Source organism: Micropterus dolomieu, linkage group LG11 (genome assembly GCF_021292245.1).
Source record: "Micropterus dolomieu isolate WLL.071019.BEF.003 ecotype Adirondacks linkage group LG11, ASM2129224v1, whole genome shotgun sequence".
Lineage (NCBI taxonomy): Eukaryota > Metazoa > Chordata > Actinopteri > Centrarchiformes > Centrarchidae > Micropterus > Micropterus dolomieu.
In genome coordinates, this window is record NC_060160.1 from 12,684,237 (window position 1) to 12,702,757 (window position 18,521).

General features: G+C 39.8%; 1 protein-coding gene across 3 annotated transcripts in view; it reads left to right on the forward strand.

The window, feature by feature from the left end:
- LOC123978886 overlaps positions 1-18,521 on the forward strand; it is a 38,037-nt gene that overhangs the window by 10,241 nt on the left and 9,275 nt on the right. The window contains exon 2 of one of the 3 annotated variants that reach the window (XR_006827075.1): positions 4,792-5,060. The exons of the other annotated variants lie outside the window; for them this stretch is intronic. The gene's annotated coding sequence lies outside the window, so the exon portion shown is untranslated. The remainder of the gene's footprint in view (positions 1-4,791; positions 5,061-18,521) is intronic. 3 annotated transcript variants of the gene reach the window in all.

Consider the following 18,521-nt stretch of genomic DNA (forward strand, 5'->3'; position numbering starts at 1 on the left):
ATAAACTGACAACATAAAAATATACAACAACAAAGATCAACAATCAACAACAAATATGTGCGACTTGCCAGATCTGTGCACCACACGAGATGAAACAGTATTTACATGTGCAGAGACATTTGTATCATTTGCAAGGGGGGAGTGTCAGTAGGGGACCCGGGCCTTGTTAATGAGGCTAGTTGCAGACGGGAAGAAGCTGTTTTTGTGGCGAGAGGTTTTGGTCCTGATGGACCGCAGCCTCCTGCCAGAGGGGAGAGTCTGAAACAGTTTGTGTCCAGGGTGGGAGGAGTCAGCTGCAATTTAGTTCAGCTGCTGTTTAGTAAGAGGCTTTGCTGAAATTAGCCAAAAAGACATTGGTGCATGACATCGCTAATGTTGGTTGGCACTAGCAACCTGCTGGTAACTAGTTAATTACGCTTAGGCCTATGTTAATAAAAATTAATCATGCTTACGCCTATGACATCACATTAAAATTACCACCTGTTTGAATGTAACCTAAATAGGCATATGACTTTTATACAGTCCAGTGTTTCCCATTTTCCCAGTCCAGTGCAGCCTGCCATAGTCTAAATTGTTCCGCCACAGTTTCATAATGAAGCAAAAACATTCACAAAACTTGTCATAATAACATAAAAAGTTCTCTGACATTGTTTTGCGCCATTGCATTAGCAAAGGATCTGTCAAACGAACTAATATCTGGTTTTGTGCCCTCATCAAATTGCAAAAGATGGGATTTAATTAAATAAGTATAATAAGGAGGCCTATAAATAAGATATTAAATCAGTATCAATAAGTTATTTTAGGAGGTTAAAAAAGTAACTAAGTAACTTTTACTCTGTGTAAATTTAAAGCGAGCTACTTCATGTTACGCGATCCAAGAACCACATACAACATTATTTATCAAATTGGGTCAGAATATGATGAATTTAGCATGAGGATACACTTGTGACAACGTCCGGTTTTCAAAATAAGGTGTCTATACAGTGTGGAAATAAGAATAATTAGATTAGATTCAGTGAAAGTATAAAACATATTACATGTATCCATTAAAAGTAAAAGTAAATTTACTTTACCGGACCCACCCACCATAGTCTCTCCAAATCCTGTGGGAAACACTTTGTAAAAAGCCCATTTTGACTATTTAATTTATGCTATAGTAAAAAAAAATAATAATAATAAATAAAAAAAATAAATGGAAAAAATGTGAATGTACTTGTTCGGTATTCAGTATTTGGCAATTTTTTTCATTATATTCGGCTTCGGCTTCGGCCAAGAATTTTCATTTTGGTGCATCCCTAGTATTCTGTAGCCTAACCACACACTCTTCAGAGCGTTAAGTTGTATTATAATTTTTAAATGGTGAAAGATGTTTAAAGGTACCCTATTGGATTTTTGACCACTAGCAGCGCCATGGAACAACTCTTTTTATGAATGGGTCCCTGTTTTGTTTGTATTGTGCATGTGCACACGAGAGGCTTTCTTCTAAGAAAAATGGCAGCATCATTCCTTTCAGAAAATGTCTAAAAACAGCATATATTGACAATCCAGTGACAAAACTCTCTAGTGGTCATAGAATATGAGTCCTGACCGTCATAAGCAAAGTCACAAAGTTGGCAGCGGTAGGAGGTCAGGGTGGTTGGATGGAGAAAGAAAACATAGTCTGGTGAAGAAAACAGGACATTAGACAGTTGATTGCTACCTGTTTCCTTCTGAAAGTCAAAGTTGGTTTCTTTTAACTGGCCATGATCATTACCTGACCTTAACCACATGGTTATGATTGTAACCTTAACAAAATTGTAATTTTAACCAAAACCACAATCTTTCCATAAACCCACCCAAGTCATTGTGCGCCTAAAACTAACCAAACTTTAACCATAGCTGTGTAAGATCAGAAAGTTTTATTTTTGCAGTGGTGATTTGTAAAGGCTTTGGAAGGCACAGACAAATTACACTATCCTGCTGATATGGGCTTCAGATAAGAAAACACTTCTATGTGTCATTGTAGAGGGTAGAAGCAAACAATGCATTTTATTGTTTAATTTGAAGGACTTGTTGGCACGAGAACGCAGATTCTGCCATTGGTTTTACATTATTCCACCAGTTGACATTTGACAGCATTAATGAGCCAAGGAACAAGGCAATACACCAACAATGGTAGCTAGCAAGCAAACGTAGATGTAAACAATGCAGGATTTTTCATGTAGGGAAGGTTTTATGAGTTTTATTATCTCTGTTTGAAACAAGCTGTAGATGCTCCTGTCTCTTTAAGGCCCCCCCTCTCAAAGCCCACTGTCTTCTGATTGGCCAAGACCTGAAGCATGTTACCAGACGGTTGTTGCCGCTGAGTGGTACAGACAGACTGAGCATAGCTGTGCGGAGCAAATGACCATATATGGTCCGTTTAGCTCTGTGTGCTGGCAAACCGTTGGTAGAAAAAGCAGTTCAAAACAGAGTGTTCAGAACAGGAGGAAATCTGAGGTTTTGGCCCCCAGGGATTTCTTTTAAAAACTTTAACCTCATTATTTGAAGCATTGGCCATGTTTAACTTGAACATCAAACATTGTAAAATTGTAGATAAGTCATAAAATGTGGAAAAGCATAATAGGTCTCCTTTAAGCTCAATGTGGGTTCCCGGCAACTCAACCGTTTCCATATTGGCAGTGCCGGACTCTGGATAATTAAAAAATGGGCAGAGGTGGAGTTGGGGCAACTGAATGAGCCTGAGAGGGCACCCATCTGGTACTCAAAGCGGCCACATTCCTAATTATGCATCATTTTAAGCCTTAATAAAATTTAAACAGTGAGTTATATAAAACGTCACCCCCTATACAGTTGTCAAGGGGGAAATTAGCTATAGAGACCAAAACCATCTTTTGTACCAGGTAGTTAACATGTTTGTTTCTGCTGTAAAGTTGGGCATTTTAACATGGCGGTCTAAGAGGATTGATTCACTTTTGGAGCCAGCCTCAAGTGGCCATTCCATGTAGTGCAGTTTTTGTCACTTGGCATCAATTTTCTGCCCTAGAGGTTGCCGCTTGGTCTCAATATCATGCAGCAAAATCGAAAGGTCAAAATTCTAGTTTTAATAATGGAGCCATAGGTGAAACAAACTAAGAAAATGTTATTTTAGGACTAATAATTCAATGACTTCATAAAAATTGCAAACCACAGACTGAACTTTGCAGTATTACTTTTTGATGCAACCAAGCACTAAAAGCTGTAGTTCACATTTTCTCCAAACAAAAATAGAGTTGCTCGTCAGTCAGGACGTGTATCTCTTTGGATGACATGCTAAACACCGCAGAATTTCAGAAGTGGGTGGGAAGCTGGTAAACAACAACAACCCCTCCCTCCCCCGTTCTTGTAGTGAAGATGAAAGTAAATGCCTCTGTCAAAATAAGAGAAGAGAGCCTGACAGTTTTCTTAGTAATGATAACTACAGGCAAGATGTGAAAGATTAATGAGATGTCGGGAATGAATCAGTCAAGTTAAAGCTCAGTCATCACAGGCAGAGTGGGTCTCTTGCCTTTTTCCTTTCTTCCTTCTTTCTCTCAGCCTGTCATTCTCTGTGTCCTTTTTCAACACAACAGACAAGATGACAGACTCAACAATGAACACAAACTGACTATTATACTGTACAAAAAATGGACCTCATGATGTAACCTTGCATGCAATCATATTCTTGCATAGTGATTGGTGTTATCCTGTGAAGTGACAGACAGTGAAAGGTCACCCACGAAAAGTCCTAGACAGCATGCAATACTAAAAGGCTGCTGTGACCTTCAGGCAGAGGCATTCTGGGAAGATGAGAGTAGCGTTATGATACGGGGGTAATTGAAACACAGTGCCCTGATTAGTGGAGGTTTTTATTCGAGACTTTATGGTAGTGAAAGGTCGCAACAAAGCTGGGGTCTTTCATTTTGATCTTGTGCTTCACACTGCTGTGGCATGCACTGTATATATTTCATAGGTGGTAAAGATCGCAAAAGAATGACCAAGTCAAATGTACTAGTCAATGAAGATGATTTTAAATGTTTCTAATGAAAAAAGATCCAATGTAGTTGCAGGAAATCATCCATCATCCCTTGAATTATTGTGGCAGATGGTTTTTCGACCCTCCGTGGTATCACAGTTTAGAGGATCAATAGTTCACATAGTTCACAGCTTGCTCCTTATCAAGAGATAATCAAATACAGTCTGCCTCTACTGGCTTCTCCCCTCATGTTTATAAATGTATTCACTTGCCCAAAGTAAGGTCAAGTAAGGTTACACTACAGTAAAGTTAGTGTTTTTCAGATGGATTAACAACTTTGCAGATGCAGGCAGAACCTTTTTTCATTTTTCAGAAGGAGGAATTAAGTATGAGACCAAATGATTCAAACTGGGATTATTTCTTGTAGTTAGAATTAAAATTAATGTGTGAGCTTCCAATCGTAAATCTACTGTATTTCACACCGGATCCATCATGTGAGACAATGTGATCATAGTGTTGTGGATGTTTTAAATTTACCGAAAGTGTTCAGTATTAAAAATGTAAATAAGACATTATGAAATCAATTATGACATGATTAAAAAGGATATAGATAAAACATTTAAGCATGAAACTGCAAAATAATCCAACATACTGCAATTTTTTATTCAGCTTCTTTTCACAATAACAAAGTTTGTCATTTTTATTTTATTCCAGCATCAGGTTATTTTTTTCCAAAGTTTTTTATGTAACACCAGTATTATTTCATCACCATTCACTTACTTAGACTCACTTAAAATAAAGTTAATTTGTTATCTTAGGTTTGGGAGCGAGGCCATTCCTCAACCACACCTCCAATCACCTGTCAAGGCTATATACCAGTTCTACTCAGCCTGCCTTGCTTGTTTCAGATTCTTTGAAGCAAGACAGTGCTTGACGTGGAACTGCACAATCACACAAACCGAAAGCCACTTTAGCATTCAACCAACATTCAGTATCAGGCAAGAAATGGAGATTAACTTGCCTGAATGATGATCTGTTCGAAACCAGCTATATTCCAGTCCTGTCGCAGCAGTCGGACCACAGCCAGGTGAGTGGTTTGTGCTCAATGGTTAGCATACCACAGCCCCGCTGGTATAGCTCCTGAAACGAGATATGTCCGACTCCCCCGGATCCTAAAGTGCAATTTATACTTCTGCATCAGGTCTATGTGCATAGCTACGCCGTAGGCTACACATGTACCCATGCATTTATACTTGTGTGTCAGTGTCTCTGTCTTCTGCAATTACACCGCCAAGTTGGCTACAGCGTCCACTGTGTTGACTTTTGCCTGCCAAGCAGGCTAACTTCCGGTTTAGCCATCCGCTAACTTGAATGGGAGTACAATTATATACGTGCAGCTGTTATAACCTCTAAACTGGCCGCTAGTAAAATTTACTTCAAAGCACGGAGCGCTTCCTGTCGGCTCGGAGGCATTGCAGGGCTACCCAGACAACCAATTACAGTTTCCTACAGTCCGCGTCGCCCTGATGTGTAATTACATTTTTGAGGAGGTGCACATCAGGCTACGGCGTGGGCTGTCACCACAAAGTAAAAAAAAGTACACTTTTGCAGATATATACATGTCCATTATTCTGGGTCTGTGCCGTGCAGAAGTAACGCAACAGAAAAGAATATTGTGTACATATAAATATATAAACTGACAACATAAAAATATACAGCAACAAAGATCAACAATCAACAACAAATATGTGCAAAGTGCCAGGTCTGTGCACGACACAAGATGAAACATTATTTACATGTGCAGAGACATTTGTATCATTGGCAAGGGGGGAGTGTCAGTAGGGGACCCGGGCCTTGTAAATGAGACTAGTTGCAGACGGGAAGAAGCTGTTTTTGTGGCGAGAGGTTTTGGTCCTGATGGACTGCAGCCTCCTGCCAGAGGGGAGAGTCTGAAACAGTTTGTGTCCAGGGTGGGAGGAGTCAGCTGCAATCTTTCCTGCACGCCTCAGAGTCCTCGAGGAGTACAGGTCAGGAAGAGAAGGAAGACTGCAGCCAATCACCTTTTCTGCAGAGCGAATGATGCGCTGCAGCCTGCCCTTGTCCCTAGCAGTGGCAGCAGCGTACCAGATGTTGATGGAGGAGGTGAGGATGGACTCAATGATAGCGGTGTAGAAGTGCACCGTCATTGTCTTTGGCAGGCTGAACTTCTTCAGCTGCCGCAGGAAGTAAATCCTCTGCTGGGCCTTTTTGATGATGGAGGTGATGTTCAGCTCCCACTTGAGGTCCTGGGAGATGATGGTGCCCAGGAAGCGGAAGGAGTCCACAGTGGTGACTGGGGAGTCACATAGGATGATGGGGGAGGGTTGGGCTGGGCTCTTTCTGAAGTCCACGACCATCTCCACTGTCTTCTGAGCGTTGAGCTCCAGACTGTTCTGGCTGCACCAGGTCACCAGATGGTTGATCTCCCACCTGTAGGCGGACTCATTCCCTTGGTGGTGTTGACAGACTGGTGACTGGAGGTGCAGCTGTTGGTGTACAGGGAGAAGAGAAGGGGGGAAAGAACGCAGCCTTGAGGGGATCCGGTGCTGATGGTCCTGGAATCAGAGACATGTTTTCCCAGCTTCACGTGCTGCTTCCTGTCCGTCAGGAAGTCTGTGATTCACCTGCAGGTGGAGTCAGGCACACTCAGCTGGGAGAGCTTGTCCTGCAGCAGGGCTGTGATGATGGCGTTAAAAGCAGAGCTGAAATCCACAAACAGGATCCTGGCGTAGGTTCAAGGTCTCGCACGTCAGCTACTTCAGCGGAAGAGGTCACACCAGGAGCACCTGTCTCCACAATCCAACCACACCAACAGACTGACCAGCACTCCACCTCAGTACAAACATTCAAGTATAACAGACCTTCCAGACACTCCTCACTCGTGCCACAACCTCATTAGAGTTCAGACCTCCAGACACCCAGTCCAGTTTTCCTTCACCAGCACTCACGAACTATACCTCATTGTCATTGCTGCCATTCTTTGGGGGCATTAAGTGTCTAGCAAGTACATACTCATCCGTCCCGATAACACTATAGTGGTAGAGATTCTACAAGGTCAGTCCTGTTCTACAGTCAGCACCCAGCTCCTTCGCAGACTCACACGAATCTCGGCTTAACACCGGTCATCCTCAGTACAGTTCACATTCTTGCCCACCACAACATAATTAGCGATTCATCATCTCGTCTTTCGTTCAAATTCAGACACTTGACCACAATCTTATTTTTTATCACATACCAGTAACACAGTTTTCACCCATATCATTCAACCAGCTCCACAGCTGAGAAACCTCTCTAACACTTCACAAGAAGCCATCCTCGACAGCCTCGGCCCGAGCTTCTCTCAGCAGGCCTAAGTGGCTAGAATCGCTTCAAGGCATCACGTCACCTTTCAGCCGTCATTCTCCTCTCAGGACTCTTGCAGTTTCAGCACATACTCTCGTTCAGTCCAAATCTGTTCGTCTGCTATACCATGCTAACCAAGGTTTGGGGAACCTTGAACCCAATGTTAATCTGACTCTTTTTGGGGCTTGAAAAAAACCTCGGGTGAAAACACTTCCGAGGCGGAAACCCCACACTGAGTCTTCCTTCGCCCAGTCTTCTGTATACCCTCCCAGACCAGCCAGCAGAGGCATCCTTCTTCCACCATCACCCTTCTCCTCTATATGCATTAATCGGTACTCTATAGTCCATACATTCCACATTTGCATAAACCTCTAAATTACATGTCCTTGCTAGTGAACCTCCTCTGAGTAAAAACTGTTTCACAAAAGAGCAATGATTTGCGGGTTGTTATGAGACAGAAATCAGTAGTACAAATGCATTTGTGTCAACTTATTGTCCCATTAGTGACCAAGCTCAGCTAACAAGCAAACACAAGCTTGTTAGATAGGAAGGTGCTTTATTTCCCCTCTCCAGTAACTGTTTTTATCTAACAAAATTATGTACAATGGTGAACAAAATTCCAAGTGGGAGTAAATAGAAAACAGAGAGCATCTCCAGGAGTTATTGTGACCGCCATTAGGAATTATGGACAGGGGACAACATTTTTCAAACTGCGCCCCTCATCGACACCCACTTCAGCACCACCTTCACCCACCCTTAGTTCTAATACAAACATGGGCAATTTCAAAGAAGCTCTTGGCCATTAACTTTATAGTGACACAGATGGAGTCCCTAACAACCATTTCCAAATGGTTATACACTCATATAGGCACTGCTCACATATATATTCACTAAACTCAATATGATTATAAAGCACAAAAGGTCAATACAGTTTTTTTAAAACTTTCAAATTAGACTGTGACAGTTATGTTCCTCCTTTTGACTTTAAACAAGACCAGTACAGAAAAAATGCCCTTTAATGATTGGCTGATTAAAGAAAATCAAGATCAAACATTGAAGAAATTACTGCCAAGCGTTAAATTATGAGTGAACCGAACTGAAATACTGTATAGCGTTTCAGTTGAAATTATAATAATAATATAAACAGAGGCTTTGTTATGTATAGCTTATTATATTGTAACCATATTTGCAGCTGCATCCTATGACTTGTGATGTGCTGCTGACTAGTGTTTACTGTAGGTCAGTTTTCAGCTGTTACAGGGGAACTTGTGGGTGTTACTTATCTTTATTATAAAGGAAAACACAAAATTCAGAATGCATGTGACAAAAACAAATATAATAAAATATAATGCAGTAAGGCTCTTATGCACGTTTGCTTTTAGATATGTTTCTCCTGTAGTTTACCTTTTATAAGGTTGTTTATTTGTCATCATAAATCATAAGGTTACTGTATAATGAAACAAAAGTTTGTAGTCCCTTCATGCTACACACACAGAACTTAACAGATTAATATATTAATATTTGAATACTAATTAAATGTGTATTAAAATATTTCTCATGTCATATCATCTCACACATGTATGATTTAGTCTTTCCTCCTCTTTTGTCTTTGTTTGGGGAAGTAACTTCTTTAAATATGACTGTGCCACCTTTTCTCTTCTCACTGATAAACTATTAAAATAGTTTAATAGCTACTGTGTTGCTCTATGTTCAAATCTTTCTGCTCATTCAGAATCTCTCCCACATAGGCTATCTTTGTTCTCTGACATTTGTGAAAAAAGTCATAATATTGCGAGAAAAACGTCATCATTTAATGAGAATTCATAATATTTTAAGTCTACCTGCCCTACACTCGGCTATGCATAAGACTCCGTTGTTGCTCTGCTGATTTGGCCCCTTCAGACCGTCTGTAGACACAGAACTGTTTGGGACTGTACTACTACTGGATGAGAGGAGGAGGTGGAAAAACTAAACTAACTGAAACACTTCTGATCAGACAGAAATCTCTCCACAAATCCACACAAATGTTCATTTCAGTACCTCAGTATAAAGTGCAGCTCAAGGTCCCAAAACAGAACAAGTCTGCACCTCAGATTTTAGATGTTTATTTTGAAAAACACGTTCAGTTATTTACCGCTACTCTCAGCGCGAGATGCATCGCATCAACTGGGTGGAGTCTCTTGCCCCAACTTGTTCTTATCAGATATACATTTGTTATTCACCGCGTGAGAAAATTGATGTGTTGCGTGAGTCTCACTCTCAATGCCTGAGAGTTGGCAGCTCTGGTGTTACTGAAAGGTTAAGCAAGCTAAAGCTTCTGCCTAACTGTTAGCTCCTCACCTTCGCCTGTCATACACAGGCTACATGGTGCTTCTTAACACTTTCTGGCCAGAAATTGGGCCATTGCCTCCCTATGATTTTATTTTTCTCTTGGCTTCTCTTTGGGCACCTGACAGGCTGCAGAGTTCTTGTACTTGATCCCATTTAAGGGTCAACCATAGACCTTTACCCCCGGACGGCGGGCCTGGCCCTAGCTTGGCCAGCTAGCGAGTTAGCAGTTAGCTTGCCAGCTACCATCCCTGTGTCACTACGTCACAAAACTTTGGCTGTACCACCTTCTGGTGTGACCAGGCCTTAATTCAAAAGTCTTAATCTGTCAATTAAGGCAAAGCCAGTTATGTGATTGGCTGTTGCTTTGGTATTTAGTTTGAACGTCAGTGAAATAGAGGTGGACAAAATGTCAAAGGTAATTTTTTTCTTGTCTTTTTGTTTCGTATCTACATGAAAACAACATTGCTTAAACAATCCTATAATCAGTGTTTGGTTTTACAACATCTGGTTTTAAAACATTAGATTTTGGATGTTTTTTTTTTTATCTCCAACCAGTGAAACGTGTACAAATCAAAGCCTAGATGAGTTGAACTATAACACAAGGCCAGCTTGCTCTATTGCTGCTGACACCAAGGGTAATTGCCCTGCTACACTGCTGAAATGTCACGACTGCTCTTATCCCAGGTGGGCTATTCAGTCAACTAATAAATGCCATTGCCCCTCCCTCAGCACCAAAGCACCATAACATAATATGACATAACACCCATAAAAATCAGCAGATGACACACACCTCACCGCAGATGGAATTAGCACTTATCAAGATCTAATTTGCTTGCTTCTAATATGGGGACTAATTTGTTATGTTACTGGTGTTTTAGTACTCTTTGTAATCAGATAGCTTTAAGGGGATTAACGTGATTCTAAATAAAGCAGTTTACCAATGTTTATGTTTTAATTTCCTCTTATAAGCATGTTTAATTATTTTATCTTGTCAGGACTATGAAATCACTATCAAATATTTGTTTGTTTTTTCCAGTAATAGCTTGCAGTAGTCATAAGTTTAAGTAAATAAATTGCCATGATGCCTTTATAGAGTAGATTTCTGCCTGTTTAACACACTGTTTAAACAAAGATAATGGCTGTGACATAAAGAAGTATAATCTTCATCACTTCCAAATGCATTCATTCGGGAAACCTAGTAATCTTCTGTAAAACATCACAATTTCCTTCTACATGCAGACAAATTGTCTTCAACTCGTATGACTATTTGGCTTTAATTTTAGCCACCAATTACGAGACCTTATCTCATTTATATGATAATAACACCTCTGATGTCAGCTCTGGCAGCGCAGATCTCAAGCTAAGCAGGGATGGCCTTTTGTGGCCGGGGCTCGTTCACTTCCTTTTCCCTGCCTGACTACACTTACCAGCAAAAGTGGTCAGTGTCTGAGGGGATCAAGCAGCAGCAGCTGCCGGCCTGTGTGAGGAGGGGGGGAATTTAATTCACTGTGACATATTGTTGGTAGCAGTTACACAGGTAATATGTAGTCATTTGTAAGGGATGCCAGCAAAGGAAGTAGCTTGACCTTCAGCTGTGTTTATTACCAGCAGGGATGTTGTTGTCCATTAAGATAACAAACCTACGTTTGAATGAAAATGACAGTAAACCTCAACAGACAAAAGCTAAAAGTTGACAACAGAAAATAACACATAGGTCTAGGTCTATTCGAAATGTTTTAGTCACTAGTGAGTCATGATGAAAAAACTCCTTATTGACTGTTTGTTAAACCCCTTTCCATGAACAGCAATTGAAGCTAATGATAGTAATTGTAAATAGCAGGCATGGCAGACCTTCTTTGGATTTCTTAATATGTTACAGCAATGTGCATGAGGCTGTTGTAAGAGCGATACTCTTTATATAAAGAGTTTGGTGTTGGTGGTGGGTGATGTTTTTTTTCTCTTTTCAAAAATAAAGAGCACACAAGAGCAAAAGTGTAAGGAATGGATTAAACTGTGTTTTTCTACTAAAACAACCATTAGCATGCCAGGGAAACTAGCTTACTGCCTACATTAGCAACCCAGCATTACTGGCTACTACCAAAGCCGAGGAACATTTTATACTACATTATTTTGTGGGGTTACAGGCTTTGTTAAAAAAAACTGTACACAATACTGTGGTATATTTCCAAGCTGGTGCCAGTCCTGGTAGCTACTTTATTAGAATTCAGGCTGACATTAGCAGCTCTGACAGAGTTAAATTCACTAAAGAGGTCGGTAAGTCCTCATCCTTAAAGATTATCTCTAAGTGAAATATATTGTTTGAAAAAAACAATGAACAGCACTGGTTTCTATACAGGATCATCAACTGGTGAGGATGGTGACTTGTGCAGTTTTAGCTTCAATCTTTTAGCACAATGTTATGCATGTTGCCATCAAGTGCATCTTCCAGATACTTTTACAGGGTTTTCATGTTAAAATAAGCCAGCTTCAAACATTTAAAAGTCATCCATGGATGGTGTTTTGTCTGATCAGTCTGAATGAATTCTGAGTGGTAAATCTGCCACCTTATTGTGATTAGCTTAACAGACATAGCAACAGTAACTAAGAGGGGTGGGCGATCAATTGCTAATGGCATTTTTTTTTAATAATGTAAAAATGTAATGTCTCTAGAAAACATGTTTGTTTTACGAAACTGATCACAATCAGTATTCAAGAAATCAAATGTCTTCAAAGTCTGGCAAGGGAGTTTTTCAGTTATACTGAGCCACCTGATTAGTAATTTCTCACTTCTAATCAGTATTCCAAGAAAACATCTTGCAAGTGTTTTAGGAAAGGCAAATTTGGCAAATGGGGAGATAATTCTTTCATTTTTGCCCAGAATGGATTAACAGAAACTTGGCAGGAAAGGCCACTCCACATCTGAGGTGTGATTTGAATATTGACCTGAAGCAGCGATATCCATGTCAGACTGTGATAGCTGTTGCTAATGGGAGGTCAGCCAGAGGTCAAAATAAAGTGGGAAATGTGCCAAGAACAGGAGAGCTGAGAGTAATGAGGTTGCCTAAATATCTCTGAAAACTGAGCTCAGTTTGAATCTGGAAACTTTAATGTTAAAAGACCTCTGTTTTTTGTGGTAATATATGGTATTTTTGGTGTATTTACAGGAAGATTTTTTTTCTCTCCTGACCATCAAGTGTCTGCACGGACCTCTAATACTGACACCGACTTGACCTCGCTTTCCTTCATTGTTCCCTGCTTGTTGAAAAATCTGACCTGTCATCTACACGGCAGTATGAGGACATTAATGCACAGTATTGATTTTCAATGAAAACACTGCACTGCTTTGTTGCATTTCCTTAACCTTGGCCTCCCTGAACCTGAGGCTGCCCAATTCAATTTTTCTTTGTTGGGTTTTTCATCTCTCTCAAGGGGAAATTTCATTAACTCTTTACTCCAATGCCCATAGTTTAGTGGAAAAGCGAAAAAGAGGGTAAAGGCAACCTGTTTTTTCAAACTGAAGTGCACTGCACGCATTCAGTGCTCAGAGGGAAAGATGAAATATGTACATTTACTATTCCAAAAATGTTGTCTTCCAAAACCTGATTTTGTGTGACGGATCTGTACTGTCACCTCCCAACAACTCTTAAATCCTGAGCTAGTGGCGAGCAGACTCCCACTCACAGTTGAGTGTCGACAGCCTGTGTTTCATGCTGCGTTTTAAGCTCATTTGGGCATTTTGGGCTCACCAGTCTTGGCAGGTCAAAGGAGAGCTATGAGCACCATCAGGCTTGTCACTGAGTTGAGCCTTTGGATGTTGGTGGTCTGTTTAACAGGCGTAACATTTCTCCCTGTGAGCCTGGCAGGTGGTTGAGCTAACACTGTGCCTCTGGGTGGAGCTCAAAGTTAAGTCCTGCAACCGGTTTGACTTGTGGACTTGTTGAGATCTGATAGCAAAGGACGTATACCAAAAATGTACATTTAGGGAGCAACAGGGTGACACAGATATGACACATTCAATTCAATCTAATGATACCTTCTAACTTTAATTTTCAAAGCTGTCAAAGGCTGATGGAGTTTATTCCTTGCCAGGCTTGATAGCCAAAGCTACAGGGCTGCTAGTCTCCAGCCCCCTGCCCAACCTGTAAACTCCTGATGTAAACTAGGTCGGTGCAAAGAGAGAGAGAGAGAAGAAAGAGGTGCTGCTGGGAGCATTGAATTATTCAGCCCAGTCCGCAGAGCTCTGATAACACAAGCAGAACAACAGCAGTGTAGAGCTCTATGCAAGACAGCCAGGGAGCCAAATGTATGCTTGTATGGGCAATACCTCGCACCCTTCCTGGAGTGAGTTAGCTTCACTTATTTGTTTTTTTAAATCGGAAAAACATGAAAAGAAGAAATGTCAAGAATTGCTGAGCATTTTTATAGGTTACATGGGCTGAAGAAGTGCTTCGAAAGTGGAAAATCTGTGTAGATTAGGTTTCCTATAAAATCATGCAATCATCAAAGACAAAGTGTTACATATGTTGTCATATTTTACAATACATACAGTATAATTAGTGTGACATTAGAAGCATTCAAAAAATGTCAAAGTGAAGTGCTGAAATCTCAACCCTGTCCTGCTTGCCTCTTAACTAACCCCCAACAGAAGGCTTTGCATAACCTAGCTGCCATATGTCAGAGTATGTTTCCTACGTTCCTATTATATACAGAGGTTGTTAACTTACAACCGCTTTTGAATGACAGGGAAGTGCATACGTCTTCACAAAAAAACTGTTGAGGAAATCTCCTTTTTTTTCCATCTTGGGCATTCTGCCGTGTCTGCCAGATCCAAGTGAATTAGATGCGGATGCAGATATGCTCATAAATCTTACAAACACAGAGGTAACGTGTTTCAGACTTGCTTACCAGGTGTAATTTGTCAAGAATGAGTAACTCTATTCCACACAGAGCATGGCCTTCTGCTCCGGTAGCTCATTGCTGGTTTGGTGTTCAGTGTGGCATCACTCAGGCCTTGACAGAGTTGTTATCAAGACTGAGACAAGACAATGCAAGGTGTCTTACTCAGAAGCAATAACACAACATAGCACATCAATAGGTTGTGTTATGATATCATGATGCTTGGGATATTTTCAATTTTACACACAGAGCCTAATCTTCAACTTTCAAATCCAAGATGTGTAGGCTTTATATTATAAACTGCCAAAAGTGGCAGAGCTCAGTATATTTACTCAGTTACTTTACTTAAGGACAATTTTCAGGTACTTGTATTTTACCTGCGTATTCCCATTTTATGCTACTTTAGACATCTACTGCACTTTTTTCTCCACCACATTTATTTGACAGCTGTAGTTACTTTGTAAAATAGATATTTACATATTTACATTTACATACTATGATATATACATATGTGCATGAGCAATTGATGCTGTTTTGAAGACAAAGGGTGGTCACACCAAATATTGATTTGATTTAGATTTTTCTTCGGTTCATTCACTTTGCATTTTGTTAACTGATTAATGTAATCTATTGTCTACATATCTATTTTTGAAAGCATTCTTACATTTTTCCATGCCTGCCTAAACCTTTGGCACAGTAGGCCACTGTATTAAACTACAAAGTAGAATAAATAAAACTTGCTTCACCTTGACCAGCTACAACATTAAATTGTTGCCCATGCGTTGCATCAGTAATAATAATCCAATATGAGTGTATGTTAGTATTTATTTATAAGATTATTACTATTACATTGACAGGTGTCATTCTGCATTCACAAGTTGTACTTTTAATATGGAAAATACATTTTGCTGATAATACGTAAGTGCTGTTACTTAAGTATCATTTTGCAGGACTTTAACTGCATGTATTTTTATGTGTGTATTCCAGCTTGTCAAGGATGTTGGCAAAGTAGGGACTTATGGAAGCTGCAAATGACAGTGAGGTCATCCCGTTGACTTTAACTGCATGTTAATTAGGGAAACATTTAGCCAGTAATGCTGCTCTTATCACACTTCAGTAGATTCCCTCCCCGGAGTCTGATCTGTAAGCATGAGACGCTGCATGGGAAGCAGAGGATAATGTCACTCTCAACAAGGAATTACCTCCACACATCCACATGCTGCTACCTGATAGTAAAGGTTTATGTGTGATGTTAACAATGTCACAAAACAGGGCTGAGATTACTTTTTCTCTTTTGTTCCAGAGAAGTGATCAAGAGACAAAACGGTGCTCCCTCACTGAGGTTCTCATAAATACATTGATCGACAAGGAAATAAGAAAGCGCAAGATTAGATTTCTCAAATGTTGAAGACTGTTTTGATGATATTACACATAAATTAAATCAAGCAACAAATTTTAAATTTTAAAGAAAAAAAAACATCGTTAGGTATTATTAACTGACTCTTCGCTAAGCCTGTACACCTTAAGTTGGGCATACACATACACTGTACGATTTTAGAAATGTTTAAATGTTTAATTCCAACTCCTACTGTATGAGTAAATCGTCTGCAATGTAAAGCCAAAGTTCCCAGTTTATTTACAGTTGGCTAGTGCCAATTGTCAATAAAGATTTGTTTGAAAGCTCCATGGCAGGTAGAAGTTTGTATGCATTGAACAAATCAATTGGATGTGCCAGATGTTTCGTCAATTAAACAAAGATAAACAAGCTTCAATCGGTAATGTTAAAATCCACAAACCAGGCCAGAAATCTTGGTTTCGTTATCAGACCTGAATTTCAACATCCACATTAAGGCGGATTACAAAGTCAGCCTACTATCACCTGAAGAATATATCAAGGATTAAAGAGCTTATGTCTCAGGAGGATTTGGAAAAACTTTTCCATGCATTTATCTATCTCAATACTATAACGGTGTCTTTACAGGTCTCCCTAAAAAATGTATCAGACAGCTGTCTTTTTGCTGCTGCCTGTTATTGAATCAAATTTGAGGCATTTGAATAATATCATTAAATAACACCGTACTGCAACCTTCACTGTCCTCCACTGTGTCCACTGTGTTATTATTATTATTATTATTATTATTATTATTATTATTATATATTTGGTTTATTATGTTATGTTAAACTCTGTTTTAAACAGTAATTGTATTTAAATGTCCTTTTATGTCGCCCTATGGTGCTTTTATGTAAAGCACTTTGAAGGGCCTTGTTGTTGAAATGTGCTACACAAATAAACTTGTCTAGCCTTGCCTAAAGTCAGCATCTACTGCAGGTGATGATCCATGTAGAAGCACCTTCATTGTATTGTAGAGTGAAACCATGTATCCTGTATTTTGAATAAAAAAGCAATTAAAATGCTGTTGAATGAGTACTATAGAAGAGCGTACTTTGACCCACAAAGTTAGAAAATGATACACTCTTACTGTAATACTGTAACATATCATACTATAACAAGTCACTCAGTAAGAAGCTGATTGAGAAAATGTGTTTTCTAGGACATTTAAAGCCAAAATATAAATTTAACTGGATGCTGATTTATCATTCTCCTCTAACTGAGAAGATGAACCATAATTTGAAGAAATATGCTGCAAAGAAGTTAAAGTTTCTTTGCAGGTGGCCCTTGCAGGGATTTCTAAAATGTGCATTATAATGGAGGTACTTCCACCTCCTCCACACCTCTGCCACTACTCTCTCCCTATCTCTCTCTCTCAAAACTCACACACACACACACACACACACACACACACTTTTTACTTGAATCTGGATCTTCCCTCCTCACCCGCCCTCTCTGTCACATTGGCTCTAGACTGTCATAGGAACAGCTTGTGATCCAAACCCCTCTCCTGTTCTCTTCAGTTACATAAATGCCACATAGTGTTGGAGTCCTGAACCGTATTTTTAGACTGGCATAGACAGGCTCGATAATGATGCCAGTCATCAACAGTCCCATTATATAACATGGACAGGGGGGTGGGCACATGCATGGCAGTTGTTCAACAGCAACTATACTTTTCCTTATATCTGGCAGGCTTACTTGAGTTGGGATCCAACCTTTCACATCCACAATAAACACCGAGCCTTGTTTCTGTATGTCATGCAGTGCATCTATACTTGTTTTTGTAAAATCACTGCGAATAGCTTTCTAGAATCCATCGCATGCTCTGCAGCAAATCCAAACATGGATGTTACTCTGTTGAGCTACCTGTCATGGGTGTTTCTTATTACAGATCAGTTGAAAATATATTTTGTTGCACAGAAACCTTGCAAATCTGTTCCATAAGGTTTCCAATTTTGTTATTGGAATCCACATCAATCCTAAAGGACTGTTAACCCCTCAGGACTTTATCAATTAAATAGTAAGGTTTTTAGTGCAGCTGTCCATCCAGTGCCATCTGTGGCCTGTCAGCACCATGAACAGCATCAAACTGGTGATGCTTCCTCTTCTGGACCTTCCTTCAAAATGTTTTTAGAACAGAAATACCTAGGGAAGGAGTCAGATCAAGTTTTATATTCTCTGTGTTGTTCTAACAGAGAGGGTCATAGAGAAAGGTCGGGAAATCACTGACAAAAAAACTGTTTGAGGTGCAGTTCTGCAGCTGTTTTTGTCATGGTGGAGACAGTAGCTTCTTACTTGGCCATATTCTGTGGAAATGCTTGCTCTATATATTAATTATTTAAACAATAACGTTTATAGTCTAGATCATCAGGATTGAGAATTGTTTACAGTTATTAAAAACTTGTTTGGTTAACATGCTACCCACTGAGAGAAATCTACTTCATCACTGGGAGAAAAGTACTGTAGATAAAACTAAACAGATGTGTTTAGGAAGTTGTGTTAATCCAACTCTATTATTCTTGTGTTACAAACAGAGTTTACTTGCGG